Genomic DNA, 16,031 nt, shown 5'->3' on the forward strand with positions numbered 1-16,031 from the left:
GGCTCTCTTTAACCCTAAAGCAATCACACTGTGAGGTGAAAAACAATAAAGCTAAGTACAGTATATTATAGGAAATACATATTGTTGTTGTTGGATATTGCTGGATATTGAAGAGTTCCTATTCTAGCTAAGCTGGATAGCCAAAGGAGCCATCCTTGCTCTTTGATCTCTGCAGAAAAGGAAGACAAAAGGAAAGATGACTCCTTCTCTCTGCTTCAGAAGTAAGGGTGTGATGAAGGGGGAAACAGGAACCCTAAGAATATCAGCCTAGCACTTTTGGAGAGAGAATGCGCAGATTAGGTTCAAAAGACAGTCTAGGAAATTTGGAGGTTCCTCTCCCTCCTTCTCCTATGTAAACCCCAGCAGCTTTTATAAGAGCAGCCTGCTGAAGATGTACTCATCCCAGTGTTCAGTTGGATTTCCTTCTGCAGTCTTGACGTCACTGATGCCCTGCCCGCCTCATCCCAGTAAGTGCTAAGTGATGCCAGTGTTGGGAGGATGGTTCCATGGCATTGCCCAACCTTACCGGCCGTGCCTGTAAACAAATGGAAACCAGCATCCTTGTGTGATCCGCTGCAAACTCACTTTTTGCTGCAGCTATCTCCTCCTGTTAACAATCCATAGAAGAAACTTGTAAAGGAATGGATGAATTTTGTCCTGGAGAACAGAAAGCGGTATTGCCTATTCTAGTGAAAGACATATGCAGATCTGATGGAAGCACCCAGTCCTAGTCTCTCCTGTTAAGATTCTAGTTGTTATTTCAGTGTCTTACTCATTTTGTACAAGCTGGTAAGATGACCTTGTAGAAATTAGACTGACCCTTGCTTGATTTATATGTCATTGCATGATAATCATTACAGAGATATCTCTTTTAAAAGGCAGAAGTGAAAGAGACAACCACTCCATTTTAGAAGGAAGGAAAAAAGAAAAGCAAAAAGGTAGCATGTCAAGAATAAATCTATTTATTTTCAAATCTCCCAAATGAGTTTTGATTCTGAAAGGATCATTATATGTCAGAGAGGAATATGGCCAACCCTCTCCCCAGAGAAGCTGAATTCAAGGATATACTTCCAGGGGATTTATCAGAGTATTCTTTTATAGTTTGCCAATCAGACTGTGACTCTCATTGTTGCAATTTGTTTTGACTTTTTCCATCTTAGGCTATTAAAAAAATAGTGTCTGCCATATTGAGGTGTAATAGTTCTGTCAGGTTATTTGTGTGTGCGCTGCTCAGTGTAGGAGTGTGTTTAGATATAAGTATGCTGTGATACTCTCACAGATAATTCAGGATTGCTGTTTCAGAATTACCAACAAAAGGCTAGCAGTGTTGGATTTTGAGATACAGAACCCAATGCAGTAGCAATATTCAAGAACTATTTATCACCAGTGAAATGAAGTGGAATACTCAGTGGGCATACATGATTACCTTCAGTTTGAAGGGCACTATTTGTGCATGAGTGTACGTGTGTGAGAGACAGACAGAGACAGAGAGAAAGAGAGAAGGAAAGGGAGCGAGAGAGAAAGAATAATTGTGCTAGAGATACACAGACTATTGCCCCCAAGGAAATAAAACAAAAATATATATATTATGCTTCTATGGCACATTAAATTAACATTATAGCACATTTCACAGGGCCTGTTATGGTTAGAGACATGTTGCCTGGCTATCTGCCAGCACACACATAAACAAGGGATGTTCTGGGTGTTTTTGTATCTTCCTAACAGGGGAAAAAAGGTCCTCATTTGTGTAACCTTTCTCCCGTCTTTGTTTATTCAAAGGTGATAGGATGAATTGCTCTCCAGACCAGCTGCAGATACCGTCTTGAGAGATTCCATTATATTGAACTGCAAGGGGTGGTGATTAGGATGCCTTTGAAGTCCTGGGCATGTTGCCACTGATGATCTAACAACTTTCCCTGTTTTCCTTTATCTCCTTGCCCTTTCTAACACCTTGTATGTGGGATGGCTTGTGAACTGAGGGAATTGATAAATAGTATCAGGGGAATAGATTTTCTCTGCATACTACTGCATTACATGGTTAACAGATTTCTTTTTAAAAGTTTTCTTACAGTACTTTCAATTGGTGTTGATCATAGGTTAGAGAATAGCAACTTGAGGGTCACTGGTTATTTATACCCATTTATCACCATTGTGAACATGGGTGGCACTGTGGTCTAAACCACAGAGCCTAGGGCTTGCTAATCAGAAGGTTGGCGGTTTGAATCCCCGCAACGAGTTGAGCACCTATTGCTTGGTCCCAGCTCCTGCCAACCTAGCAGTTTGAAAGCATGTCAAAGTGCAAGTAGATAAATAGGTACCCCTCTGGCAGGAAGGTAAACAACGTTTCCGTGCACTGCTCTGGTTTGCCAGAAGCAGCTTAGTCATGCTGGCCACATGACCCGGAAGCAGTACACCGGCTCCCTTGGCCAGTTAAGCGAGATGAGCGCTCTGAGCAACCCCAGAGTCGTTCGCGACTGGACCTAATGGTCAGGGGTCCCTTTACCTTTACCTATCACCATTATGAAAAGAGGGCTCGATGCTCATCCCATACCTCCCATACCTCACTGTTGACAATCCTCACAAATCTGAACAACCATGCATCCTGGTCTATGATAGCTTGCGCCATTACAAAAAGTTATGGACAGAAGGGTGCCACAAGACTCTTGGTTTTTGCTTCAACAGATTAACATAGCTGTCCCACTGGAAAGTCTTTCCATTGTTTCTGTAATCCCGTGTGAGCACTCTACTTGGATAGAAGAGGTAGAACATAAATGCTTATATAAAGAAATCAACTATCATGAGACTGGACCCAAGCAGAGAAGATACGCAGCAAATAGGAGGCTCCTTTGGTGAGTTTCACAATGATCAATGAGAGTTTCATCAACAGTAATGGGCTAATATTACAGAAAGAGCTTTTGTGCATTTGCCTAATGAGGTTGGCTAATCATGAGTTGGCTTTATAGTTCATATAGTTTCACAGTGATCAATGAGAGTTTCATAGCAAGTAAGCGTGTTAAAGAACTTTTGCACTTATGCCTGCAGAGCAGCCTAGATGCTGACCATGCACACGAATAACTTAATTTTTACACTTCAAGCTGGAGAAGAATTTCTCAGAGGAAAGATACTCAATTCATAATGAGCATTACAAGCTGAATAAATGTATATTTCGAACAAGATAATTCTTGACTTCACCAATTATTCCTAATAAAAATAAGGAACAAAGAACTAGCTCTGCCAAAACATTCAGCTGTGTTGTGCAATGTAGTGTCTAAGGCTGCAATCCTATAACACTTACCTAGGAGTAGATCCCAGTGAATTTAATGGAAAATAACTTTTGCAGACGATTGTACTGCAAGGATGTCCACTGAGAACTAATTCATTCAAATAGTACTCTTATTAGGCAGTCTTTGAGATGCTTTAATTTTGAAGCCTTGACCTTCCATCTTGAATGTATACAGGTACTTATACAGATTACTTCAGAGGGTTGTTATAAGAATTGCTTAGATAATAAACTCACAGCATTTTAAACGCTCAGGAAACATCATATAAAACCTGGGCATTTCTGTTATTTGTGTTTTCTCATGAGCCCAGGGTAGATGCTTTTCTGATTCTAGTAAGTGATTTGCCAATAAAGTCACAATGTTTCTGGGCTAGGGAAATGAAGCTAAGTCTAAAGAGAAACTCACTTTAATATTGGAAGGTAAAGAAGTGCTTCTGGCTTCTAACCCTTTGTGGCTTAGAAAGTTCAATATGCATATTAGAGCTTCTCCAAGGAGCTGGTGACTTTACTGATTTTAAAAGACACTGTAATAAGTCCAAGGCTGCAAAAATACCCTCTGTAGACACAATCACCTAAAAAAGCTGATACACATCCACTGCATGCCTCTCTCTCCAAGTATTCAAAGAAATGGTTCCTCCTGTCCAGCATGGAACTCAGAGATGGATATTGTCTTGGCTCTCAATAGGTCAATTGGCAGGCTAATACAGGTGTGGGAAACCTTTGACTCTCCAGATGTTACCACACTACAGATCCCATCAGCCCCAGCAAGCACAGCCAATGGCCAAGTATGATGGGAGTTGCAGTTCAGCAACATCTGGAGAGCTACAGGTTCTCCACACCTGGGCTAATGGCTGATCACTTGTGTATGTAGTGGATTGCAAGCATTGTCCCAAGCAGGGTTGCATCCCATTCCCCCAGATTGGTTATTTTCCACCACTGCCTCAGAGTTGTGCAAGGTACTAGTCGGTTAAGTTTTTGTTTTGTTTTCTTCTTTAAAAAGCCCTCACTTCTGCACTTCTCCCAGTTTTACCACTTAGTAAATCTATTTCCAGAGGCGTTGTTGGAAGTGCCTGGTGAATAGTACCACAGATTCTTTCCCACTCACTCACCTAAACCGCTGAGCCAATCTGCTCAAAATTCTTATGAGAAAATGTCAGAGTCAAGTAGCTGGTGGTGACTGGTGAGCTTTAAAGAAGTGCACTTATGAGTCACCTTGCAGTAGGCCTGCCTCAGAGTTAGGCCCGGTGGCAGCTATTCTTGTGTGAGTAACAAGCAGCATAGCCAATTCTCTGTGAAGGGCATGCAGGTGTTTCATAGGGTTCCAGTAAAAAATGAAGTAGATCCTGCAAGGCAAAGTCTGTTTACCCCTGGCATACATCCCTAAATTTTTTCAGGCATCAGCTAGAACAAGGGCTCTGGCAAAATGCAGCTGTCGTTTCAGCTGGCCCTTACAGTTTCTGTCTGCGTTTGGATATAGTTACAGAAATAATAAAGAACAGATAAAGCAGTTGCTGCTCTATTGTTTTGTTAGTACAAAGCTGCTTTCCCCGCCCTCTAAAACCCTTCCTTAAAGGGAGGAAAAGTCAGCTCTCACCATGAGGTTATGATCTGGCCTCTGCTACGCATTCTCTCGACGCTGCTTTCCGCAGCCACCGTTTTGCAATTTCGTGACACAATGGCTCCCCTCTCTGCTACGGCAATCTGTTTCTCCTGAAAGCAACAATAACAACAAAACATTAGATAAGGGATCTAGGGCAAAGCAAACTGATACTGGATTAATACTGCATACAAATCCCGCTTCCAGCACTATGGGGAGAAGCATATTCATGAATAACCTGAACAGACTTTTAAAAATCTGACTGCTAATGAAGAGGTGACTTCGTTTGATAGAGGGCTTTGACGTGCAAGCCAGGCTCAGTTCTTCAACCCGAGGCACTGCAGAGGTGACGCCCCCAGCAGGAATCTCCAGCTGCTCCAGACCCTCTGTACACAGCAGGGAATACGTGTCCTCATGTATTAAACACATTTTAATGAAGAAGAGTTATCTGAAGTCACTTTCCATTTGGTAAATGGTCTCATTTTTCTTGGGGGGGGGCACCCATGTTGAGTCAAGTCTGCTGGGCAGAATCCCTAAATTTCTGCACAGGTAGAAAACTGTACTGTGCCAGGGGCCTAAATTTCTGCCAATGCAGTTGTACTCTTGGTGGGATCCCACCACTAGAATAAACCTTGCACCACGGCCAAGGAATCTTTGACACTCCAGCTGTTGCTGAGCGGAAGCTTCCATCAGCCCTAGCAAGCCCAGCCAGCGGCCAGAGATATAGTTCAGTAACACTTAGAGGGCCAAAGGTTCCTGTTTTAAATCACTGGAGTACTGTCAGGGCAAGGGAAGAAAAGTGTGTGGAGAAAGGGTGTATGGATATGGAGTGGAATTGTGAGGGAATCCTATATACACTCAGGGCTTGTTGCCAGCCCCACCCCTTGCTATGGCACAGCTTTACACAAGCAAAAGCAATGGTATAAGTTAAAATGTTTCCACTGCAGTCAAGGGAGATCCCCATAGCTGCAGGAAATGACAGAATTCTGACTAGCCCTGCAGCCAGTCATAGCAATGTGATGGGGTTAGCGATGGTGGGGGATTTGATTCAATCTGCATTTAAAGATGAACTTAACCAATTTCCATTTGCTGAAATAGTACACAAACTGAAACACAGCCATTCATTGAAATTCAAGCTTCTCCCAATTTCGTGATGTAGTTCTACAATCAAGTAATATGAGCTGCATATATTAGGATAAAGTATGCAGATAAATGCATGTATTGGTGAAAACAGCACACAAAAGTAACAATCAAAGACTCCATTGCAAAAATGTATATATTGGGCAAAATTGCGTACAAAAATGTGGTTGGGAAATTCACACTAAAACGCTGGTGAATTTTCATGAGGATGTTAAAAGGATAATAATAATAATAATAATAATAATAATAATAATTCACAAACTGATATGGAAATGTGGAGAACTGAATTTAATGTTGGAAAAATGAGAAGTTGAGAGAAACTGAACTTTACATATTAGTTCATGTCTACTCTAAGTCCTAAGCTAAGAAACTCTGATATGCTACATCAGGGAATAAAGGCTGAAGATACGTTGCTTTATCATCATGTCTATAGAACTTAGAGCACATACTGGTTAGTTATAAGTACACTGGCAAAGGGACATTTTGCACCTGTGCATGCACCAGAACTTGCCCTACCATTAACCAAAATGAAGCAGATGCCTCAGGCAGCGGATGGCAGCATAACTTTTACGTAGTAATTGGCTGGAATATACTGGTGTTTCTAAAGCACTGCAATTAGAATAAACATACGATTTATTACTGGAACAGGAAATGGCCATGGCATTTCAGAAATACATCAGACACACAATGGAGTATTTCATACTAAGATTATGTGATCAAACAAGAGATGCCTTTGTTTGTGTGACTTAAACTTACAGCAATTGATTTACAGTCCCCCATCTTCTATCTCATCTTCACAACTATAGTTGAACTGTCTTACGCAGGTGAAAATTGCCATATCTCTTAGCTGGCATCACATGAAATTCTTCACACCTCAAAATAAACCTGCCTTTTCTCCATATGCATTTCCCACTCTCCAGAGTCTCTATTTGATCAGGTTAGAAGAGATGGCCAATTCCCAAAGACAAACAACATTAATGAACTGCCTTCTTGAAATATATCTTGAAGAGGAGGCCACACTGAGGATGTATAACAACAGCTCTTTAAATATAAAACAGTTTATGGAAGGAACAAACCATGCAGCAGGTGGTTGTTTAGAATGCAGAACTGAAACTTAACTACACGCTGCTCCAGAGCAGGTACAGCATCCCAGGAAGGCCCGTACTCTGCACTTATTCTCCTCCATTCATTCTTAAATTATGATCTTGCCAAACACTTATATCCATGATGTGGTGGCAGAATGACCTACAATATAGATCATTTCAGCTGGCAGTCAGCCCAAAGATCAGTATACTTGAGTTCCTAACTACTGCTACTGCTTCTTGAATTTTGATTAAGCGTTGATTAAACACACGTACAGTATTCAAACAGTCTGGAGCAAACTTGGGTAGCTTTCAGATCACTCCGGAGGACGTTCCAGAAAGGCCCCTGGGAAGTTAGGCATTGTCTAATGAAAAAATTAATCAAAATGAACTAAAGCTGTGCATTGAATCTAGTTTATTAAAACTGGATTAAGTCTCTGTGTGGATGTTGCTAATAGGCTTTTAGGATATGCTAGATTAGTTTAATTTAGCCAGGAGAAAGTTTAACAAAAAGCTGTTGAATCCCAGTCTATGCAGCTCATGGGGGATTAGTGGGAGGATCTAGTTTAATTAAGGGAGGACAAGTGTCAATGATCATAAGTCCTCAGTGACATATAAGTATTGTCAAATGGAGGAGGAGGGAAACCAGCAATAAACTTATTCAGCAGATGTTATCTATGCCAAAGGTGCTCAGCATGAGGTATGACTAGTCAGGCTTGTGGCACCTGAATAGAAACTTGGGAACTTACAGGCTCAGCTCTGTTATAGTCAGACCTGCATATTTCCCCCAACCCCTTCTGTGTTGCTCCATGTTGCAACATGGAGGCTAGAGGCAAAACAGACATCAAAATCAGACAAAGCACAAAGGGTCTCTTGTTCCATGCTATGGGCACTCAAGTTTACTGGAACCCTTGCCAAACTTTTTGGTCAGTAATGATCTATACTAGAGGTGTGTTTCGTCCCCACCATGCATGCACACACACACATGCACATACTATCTCTAGGGCTCTCAAAAAAATCTCTGGCTATCAGCCCACCAAAATTTGTAGACACTGTTGCTGCTGACTCTCCCCAGACTTGGGAGAGAGGCAAGGTCCTTTCCCAAGAATAGGGAGGCTTGTCTAGCTTCTAGCACTGTGCTACAGCAGACTTACTGCATTGTGTGGAAGACAAGCAAGCTTCTCATATAACTGGGGCAGGAAATCTAGTGTTCTCCAGATGTTGTTGTTGGAATCTGACTCCTGTTAACCCCAACCTGCATGGTCAATGTTCAGGGATGCTGGAAATTGTAGTCCAATAATCTGGAGGTTTCCTGCCCCATTATATGGTATTGGCAACTGGCAATGCTACTTTTTGCCATTGTAAACAATCTTCAGATTCTGATGCCTAGGTAACCCCTAGACATTGTCTACTCCCTGTACAGTTCTGGAAGGAAGGGATACAGGGAGGGAGAGGTGCATTTCCACATAACCTAGACAACATGGGAATCTATCCTTCCCTCCCACATAATGGATGAAATTTTCACAAATTTCCCAATGAAGCATCTCCCAATGAAACATCAGTAGCCCATGCATGGGCTATGAAGTTATGCAGTTGATTTGTATCTCAAACCCAGTGAAACCACCATTTTGTTCTAGAGGCTAAGAGCATCCAGGATGGAACCTAACAAGAATGCAGACCACACCACAGCTTCCTATAATCTGTGATCCCATGGTTTCTGAAACCTGATTGTGCCCCTACCATGCATGTGAAGAAAGTGGCAAGGGTAGGCCTCTTTGCACACGGCTGGGGTAGAGTGTGAAATCCATTGTGGATCCTACAATCTCTTTCAGAGCTCTGTCAAAGTGAAATGGACCCATTCCATTATCCATCAACATGTTTTTGGGTGGAACCAAGCAGCTTCTCTATACTGGTGCATCTTAAAATATGATCACAGAAATTGGACATATGGGCTTGGATCCTGAGAACTGCTGGTGGAAGGGGATTGAAGACTGATGACTTTTCTAACCCTCCTACCCTGGAAATCCCCAAGCCCAGGAGAGTCATATTCCGAGGCTTGGGAGAGCCCTCTGAATGGGGTAGGCTGTGGCTCAAGAAGCTTGGGGGAAAGGGGAAGCAAAACTCCACAATCCATTCTATTTAGGATAAAATTTCTGAGGACTCAGGGGGCTAGCAGAAGAGAGGGGTCAGGAAAGTTGCCTTTCAATAGCCCTCTTCCCCTAACACATGTTGAGAGCAAAGCTATTCACTCATTGACATAAGCACAAACCTAAGTTCAGTGGTCCACTGCAAACCTCTCTAAAGTCAATTGAGTGGTGATGTGCTAAATTGCAGTTTGTTATCAACTCAGTCAAGCAGCTTTATACTTGAATCCAAGCCACTGGCCTGGATAGGAAACAGTGTTCACCATGCACCTCAGGGCTGCATGAAGAATCTCAACGAGCATGCAGAGCAGAATGAAAATTTAATTATAATGTATTGAGATAACAATTTTGTTGAAATACAAGGAACTAAGACAATGCTGTAATAGCTTCCACTTCTTTATCAGATCAGGTGTTAGGAGGCTAGCACTATTATAAGCAGACATTTCTCCCTGCCCATTCCTGTTGCATTTGATTTCTTCCCATAGGAGTAACAGAGGGCAGCTCACATCCACAGCAGTCAAAACGAATAATGAAGAGGAACATTGGATTTGCTGGGAAACAGGCCAGAGTCAGCCTATCACTACTTTCCCTGCTTCAGGTTAAGCTTGTCCAAAGGTTTGACTGCATGGGAAGTTGGACTTAATCTGCTTAGGGTTCCAAAGGGCAATGACATAGATTTGAGATGAAAATAAGTAGGTAGCTTCGTGCATTATATCATAATGACTTGGGGTTAGATTAGTTTATCTGTATGGCTACAGATCTCTGTCTAGGAGAGTTAATAATATCAGCCAGCATTTTCCCAAAATAAATTCATGTTTTTTAAATAATAAATACTTATATTTTACTATGCTGTAGTGTTGCTTGATTGCCATGGCTTATAATAAAGATCTCTGTGGGCTAGCCAGATACACTGCATGTTCGAGAGAACAGAACAAAATTCCAGACTCACTAGATTATTCCTCCCTAAGGTTTGCCATTCAAATTTCTTAATAACATATAAGAAAAATGTAAACTACCATCTCTACTGATTTGTAGCTTAGACATGACAACATTCAGAATTTCCCCCCAAACAATTCCAACCAGATCAAGCATTAATTACTTGGCAATTTTCTGAAGTATGATGCAATGTCTGAAAGTTGTCTGCTTTTCAGTTTTAATTATGTCAGTGGCACTGTATCTCAAACAGATGAAAATCCTATTGATTTCAATGGCGCTACCCAGTAAGCAAACTTTGGATTGAAGCCTAAATTGCACAGCAAAGGTATTTGTTTAATGTACCATTGTAAACAGCTCACTCAAAGTTGAGAAAATGTCAAAATTGTCTACATGCATAATAGAAAAATTGAGGGTCCTTAATAATTATGGAGCTATTAAGCAACCACTTAAAGCAAATTAATCATGTCTCCAAGTATGACTGGTGATAAGTTTTGGACAGAATGTTTTTCTAGCATCACTGCCTTTGATGCCTGTCAAAAGAGGATGGAGGCAAAATGCAAAGATGGGTTAAAAGTTCAGCAATTTGCTGTCTACCTAACCTTCGTTTCTATGTACATATATTTTTGAGATAATCTATGTGAAGGACTTCATACTCAAAAGGGTAGAGGCCAGATCTCAGCCTCTTATGGTCTAAGGCACTCACATAGGTAGGGTGGGCAGTATTGTTATCTCCATAATAGGACAGTACCATTATTTGCACAAACCAGAAGAGAGGCTGAAGCTAACAAAAAATGGCTCACTTTGGCAATGGTAAAGGTAAAGGGACCCCTGACTGTTAGGTCCAGTCGTGAACGACTCTGGGGTTGTGGCGCTCATCTCACTTTATTGGCCGAGGGAGCCGTCGTACAGCTTCTGAGTCATGTGGCCAGCATGATGAAGCTGCTTCTGGAGAACCAGAGCAGCGCATGGAAACGCCGTTTACCTTCCCGCCGGAGCGGTACCTAGTTATCTACTTGCACTTTGACGTGCTTTCGAACTGCTAGGCTGGCAGTGGCAATGATAGGACATGCAAAATAAATGAGTGGTAGAGCAGCTCTTTAGCATTCCAAAGTCCCAAGGTTTAATCCCCAACATCTCCAAACGGGGCTAGTCTGAAATCCTGGAGAGCTGCTGCCAATTGTGTAGAGAGTACTGAGCTAGATGGAACAATTGTTCTGACTCAGGGTAAGACAGCTTCCTATGTTTCTGTGAATATACATGTTTTAGTTTTAAATAATTTTTTTAATATGCATGTTGATAAAATAAGTTACTGAAGGAAAAGGCTTTGTGATGTGTTTGCCTGGTGCATATAAGAGTTATAGCCAGTGGTGTAGCATGGGCTGCCAGCACCCAAGCCTGCATAGAGGGTGATGGGTGGGAGAGAGGGAAATGGATGTAATATCTATGCACTTTCAAGTGCCTAAAGGCATACGTGTCTCCCAAGAGACTGCAGCCATAGAGATCAGAAAAGAAGAGTTGTTCTATTGTCTGGAGAGGTCACTTCCTGGTTCGCAAGGAGAAGCCATTTTCAACAGAGCCCAGCAACGGAAGGGGGCAGCTGTATTGAGGCAGCACTGGCTGTTGAAATTTTGCACCCTTAACATTATGCACCCAAGGCAACCACCCTTGTAGTCCCCCACTCTACGCCACTGGTTACAGCTGACAGTGGTTCTCAACCTGTGGGTCCCCAGATGTTGTTGGACTACAACTCCCATCATCCCTGAGCTCTGGCCTTGCTAGCTAGGGGTGATGGGAGTTGTTGTTCAACAACATCTGGGGACCCACAGGTCGAGAAAGGTTGCCTTAGAAGAAAGATTTACCTCCTATGGAAGAGAGGAGACAGAATGCCTTTTTTAAAAAAAGATGGTGATTGCTGCCTGAAGTTATCTGTTAAGTACTTGTATTAATATATATTGTGATTTTTTAGATATATAAATCCGCTGCCTGAGTCAGCTGATCAAAAGTGTTTTCAGGGGCTTATTTGTGAACAGTTAATCTAAGCAGTTAATTGAAGGTTGCAATCCTTCCAGCATTAGTTCTTTCTTTCATTTTGGATTTGAAATTTTGATCACATTATTAGGTCCTGAATGTATCTATGTGGCAATCTCTCATCATGCTCATTTAGTAAGCAATTTGTCTCTTTTGTGAGAAGGTGCTCCTAGAGATCAGAGAAGCTTTCATAAACTTAACCTCCCTCCACAATGAAACCCTGTCATAATCCCTCAAAAATTGGGATCAAATGTGTAGGTCATATGATGCTTCAGCAGACAGCCTAACCAAATGATGGGAATCTACAATAGTAGCGTATTTACATGAAATAAGGACAAAAGATTGGGAGTTCATAGTAAGTCAGTTAGGGAAAGCTCAAATCATTTTTGAAAGACATTGGCAGTTGAATACTATAACTGCTCAGAGAGGATGGGTAGCAAAGAGCTGGTATATTTCAGAAATCAAAAAAGTTCCCTATTATTCAACACTCCAGTTTTGGAGAAATAGGTTTTGTATCCTTTAATAATATAAAGGTGGTCAGATTTCAGAAATTACTGTTACAGGTATCACCAGATCCTTTTTGCCAGTCTCCTAGCAATCATTGAATTCTATTTGTATCAGGTGATGAGCTATCAACATACTAATAAAAAAAGATGAGAACATGCACACCTGGAGAAGAATGGGGGAATTTTTATGTGGAACCATCATGTGACAAGCCAAGCTAAGAAGATCCAAATGCATGGGGTTTTTTAAAATTCAAAATATCCTAACCCCATCCTTAAACTCCTGTAGCCTGTCATCAAGCAGGTTAGAAACAAGAATTACTGTGTATTTAATTGAATTCCCCAAAAAGTTAATGAAGTGGCAGGCTCCTTCGTCACATCAGAAGACAAAGAGACATCCAATTCAGATGCTAAATAAATAAAGGCAGACATGATTCATCAGTGTTGCCCAGGGCTGTCTTTTCTACAAAAAGGAAATGGCCCAAATAATGGTAAAATAAATCAGGTCCTACTCATTTCCTTGGTGCCTAATCTGGGAATGGACTAAACTCTTAGTTGCACAAAATATGGAGCATTCCGTTGGCACTGCCTTATCAAAGTAAAACTTGTCTTGAAGTGGAAAACAAAGCAAATAATAATAGAAACTCAGGTAACAAGCAGATTTCATATAGTCAGTGAAGCCCCTTGCCCATAGCTGTTGATCTTACCCACATCAGAATAAAAATATCCATCATGAACATCATGAACTGATCAAAAATCAAGAAAGATAGCACCATTCAGTGATTTTGGTTTGCTCCATTTCTCATATTTCCAATCTGAAATTCAGTTCTCCATATTTCTGCAGCAATTTGCATTTTTAAAAAAGAGAAATCCTCATGAAAATACTTCAGCATTTTAGTGTCAATTTCTCCTAATAAACACACATTTGTGTGCAGTTTTGACTATTGTACATGTTTTTTGTAAATGATTGCTCCTAATATAATGCATTTTTGTATATTACTTTCACTAATATATTCATTTTATGCACACTTTCTCCTAACACAATGCATTTTGTAAACATTGGTTACTTAGAGAACTACATGGTGATCTTTGGATCCATGCAGATTTCAAAGGATGGCTGAGTTTTGGATCTCATAGTGTTTCCTAAAGTGTGAGTGAACTGAATCAAATCCGCCCCCCGCCCCGGATCCCTATGTATGACATATGATGCATTAACCAGAACTCATGCGAGAGCTTTTGGGCAACAATCTCAAAGAAGGGAGAAGGCAAAAGGGGAAACAGTTTTGACCTCACCAATCCCCCACTTAATTTCATAACCAGCCTTACTGCAACACTTTACTGAGCTCAAACACGAAGCACCAGGCCCCTTGCTATGAAGCCAAATTGCTTTTTGAACTCATGTTCATGGATCAAATCCATGGAACCTATTTAAAAGTGGGCACTTTCATAACAATTGTATAATGAATTCTTTTTTTAACGGGAAGAGTGTGACATAATATAATAAACGATGTCCTTATCTCTGCAGATAGCCTGGTTGTCCTGGAGTCCCTCCCCTGTGGACCGACATCTGTGGCAGGTGCAAAAGAAGGGTTTTTAAAGCACAGGACCTTCAAGGTGAACTGGGCAGAAGTGGGTTGAATCATGGTGTGGGATATTTCAAGATACATTTTTAAAGGATGCATCATTTTCTCTGGGGAGATTACTCAGAATGCAACAAAGGAAGGCCTTTCCTAATTAAATACAACAGTACTTTTGGCAGTAAGGGGGGCAAGCTCTCAGACTCCGAGTCTCCTTAGATGGGCTCATTTCTTTGACAGTCTTTGGCCTTGACTTTCTGTCCTCAGAAATTCATTTCCAGCATCTCCTGCCAAACTGTCTTCTCTTCCTTCCTCTAGTTTATTTATCCTGAGCTCCTTTTGCCTGCCCTTTCTAACATTTCCTTCCCTTCCTGCTGTCAACTTGACAAACCCCTCACTTGGATCTCAGCTCTTTCTCTTTGTTTTCCTCTGTATCCTTCTCTCGGCTTTTTGCCTCATCCACCTCCGTAGCTGACACTGCCACTGAAAATGATGGAGTGACTTCGTTCTGTGGAGGCACAGCAGTATACCCACCACATCAGTGCACATAGAGGCTGGTATATGCACACAAGGATTGGTTTCCCCCCACACCACCCAAGTGAGAAGAAAAGGAAATAAGAGATTTTGTTTCCTACCCCCCAAACCCTCCCTGATGAATCATTTCATGATTCTGCCACAATCCTTCACAACGTTCCATGACTTATTCCACTTATCTCACTTATTTCAGTGGGATTTTGAAACCGTTTAACACTCTGCAAGATTTCAGTCCACATCTATAATTTTCCTTGGACTTAATAAAAATAAAGTATTTGATGCGGAAGAGCAAATTAATTCCATATAAGTAAAAAACACACCAAACAACCCTCACAATTCTAGAAATGTACAAATTAAATTTTACTCAGCCATTTTGTTGTCATTCTTGATCAGGAACTCAGTGTTCCATTACAGTATCGGTAATGAAAACACTGTACTTTCATAACAGGCTGTTAGTATTCCACAAAGATTGACTAAGCGGGCTAAAATTGGATGTATTTGTTACATTTGATTTCCTAAAAAATGTATGTGTGAAAAAACAGGAGATTAGCAATCTATAGTGTTTTGCTGGACAGCATAGTACTTTGAAATCGTTTGTGGTTTTCATCACATGTCTGGCACATCATATGCAAAGCAAATTGCTTATCATATTGTACATGTCACTTTTCCTCCCTCCTTTGCAAAGCCTGGGTCCAGCATGCAAACTCTGAAATGGGATTGATCAAGTCTTAATGAAGCCAGACCTTTAGCTGAAATTCCAGCATTGCAAAGGATTGGAATAGATGACCCCCAGGATCTCTTCCAACTCTACAATTCTGTGATTCTAAGGGGCCTTCCTATGTCCCACTTTCTATGTCCTTGCTCTGTACTTGGTGGTGGGAAGTCATGGAAGAGATGGTTTCATTTGTAATAGAAAGGCTGCAGGAGTGCCTAAGATTTTCTTATGAATTTGCAGTGTTGGTGGGTTAGATTTAGGAGCAGCTAGGGTGGAGGTGCCCTGCCATTTACCAGGCCTCCTGGCACTGCCATCACTGTGGGTTACCAGGAAGGGGAGATGGTAGGGAGGTTGCTCAGAATGGGGACATAAGTGGGAACACCACACCCTCCCCACTGACCTCCCCATTTCCTGGTCCCTCCATCCAGTAAGCTACACTGGCCCTAGTGACAGCAGGCTTGCACTAGATGCCCATATGCTATCAGACCAGGTTCA

At 41.5% G+C, this 16,031-nt stretch overlaps 1 long non-coding RNA gene across 3 annotated transcripts in view; it reads left to right on the forward strand.

The window, feature by feature from the left end:
• LOC308473988 overlaps positions 1 to 16,031 on the forward strand; it is a 216,658-nt gene that overhangs the window by 182,302 nt on the left and 18,325 nt on the right. For all 3 annotated transcript variants that reach the window (XR_013984435.1, XR_013984436.1, XR_013984437.1), the window contains exon 4: positions 14,236 to 14,324. This is a non-coding gene — a long non-coding RNA (uncharacterized lncRNA). The remainder of the gene's footprint in view (positions 1 to 14,235; positions 14,325 to 16,031) is intronic.

The sequence above is a fragment of the Podarcis pityusensis genome (assembly GCF_964106645.2).
Source record: "Podarcis pityusensis genome assembly, chromosome: 3".
In the NCBI taxonomy this organism is placed as follows: Eukaryota; Metazoa; Chordata; class Lepidosauria; order Squamata; family Lacertidae; genus Podarcis; species Podarcis pityusensis.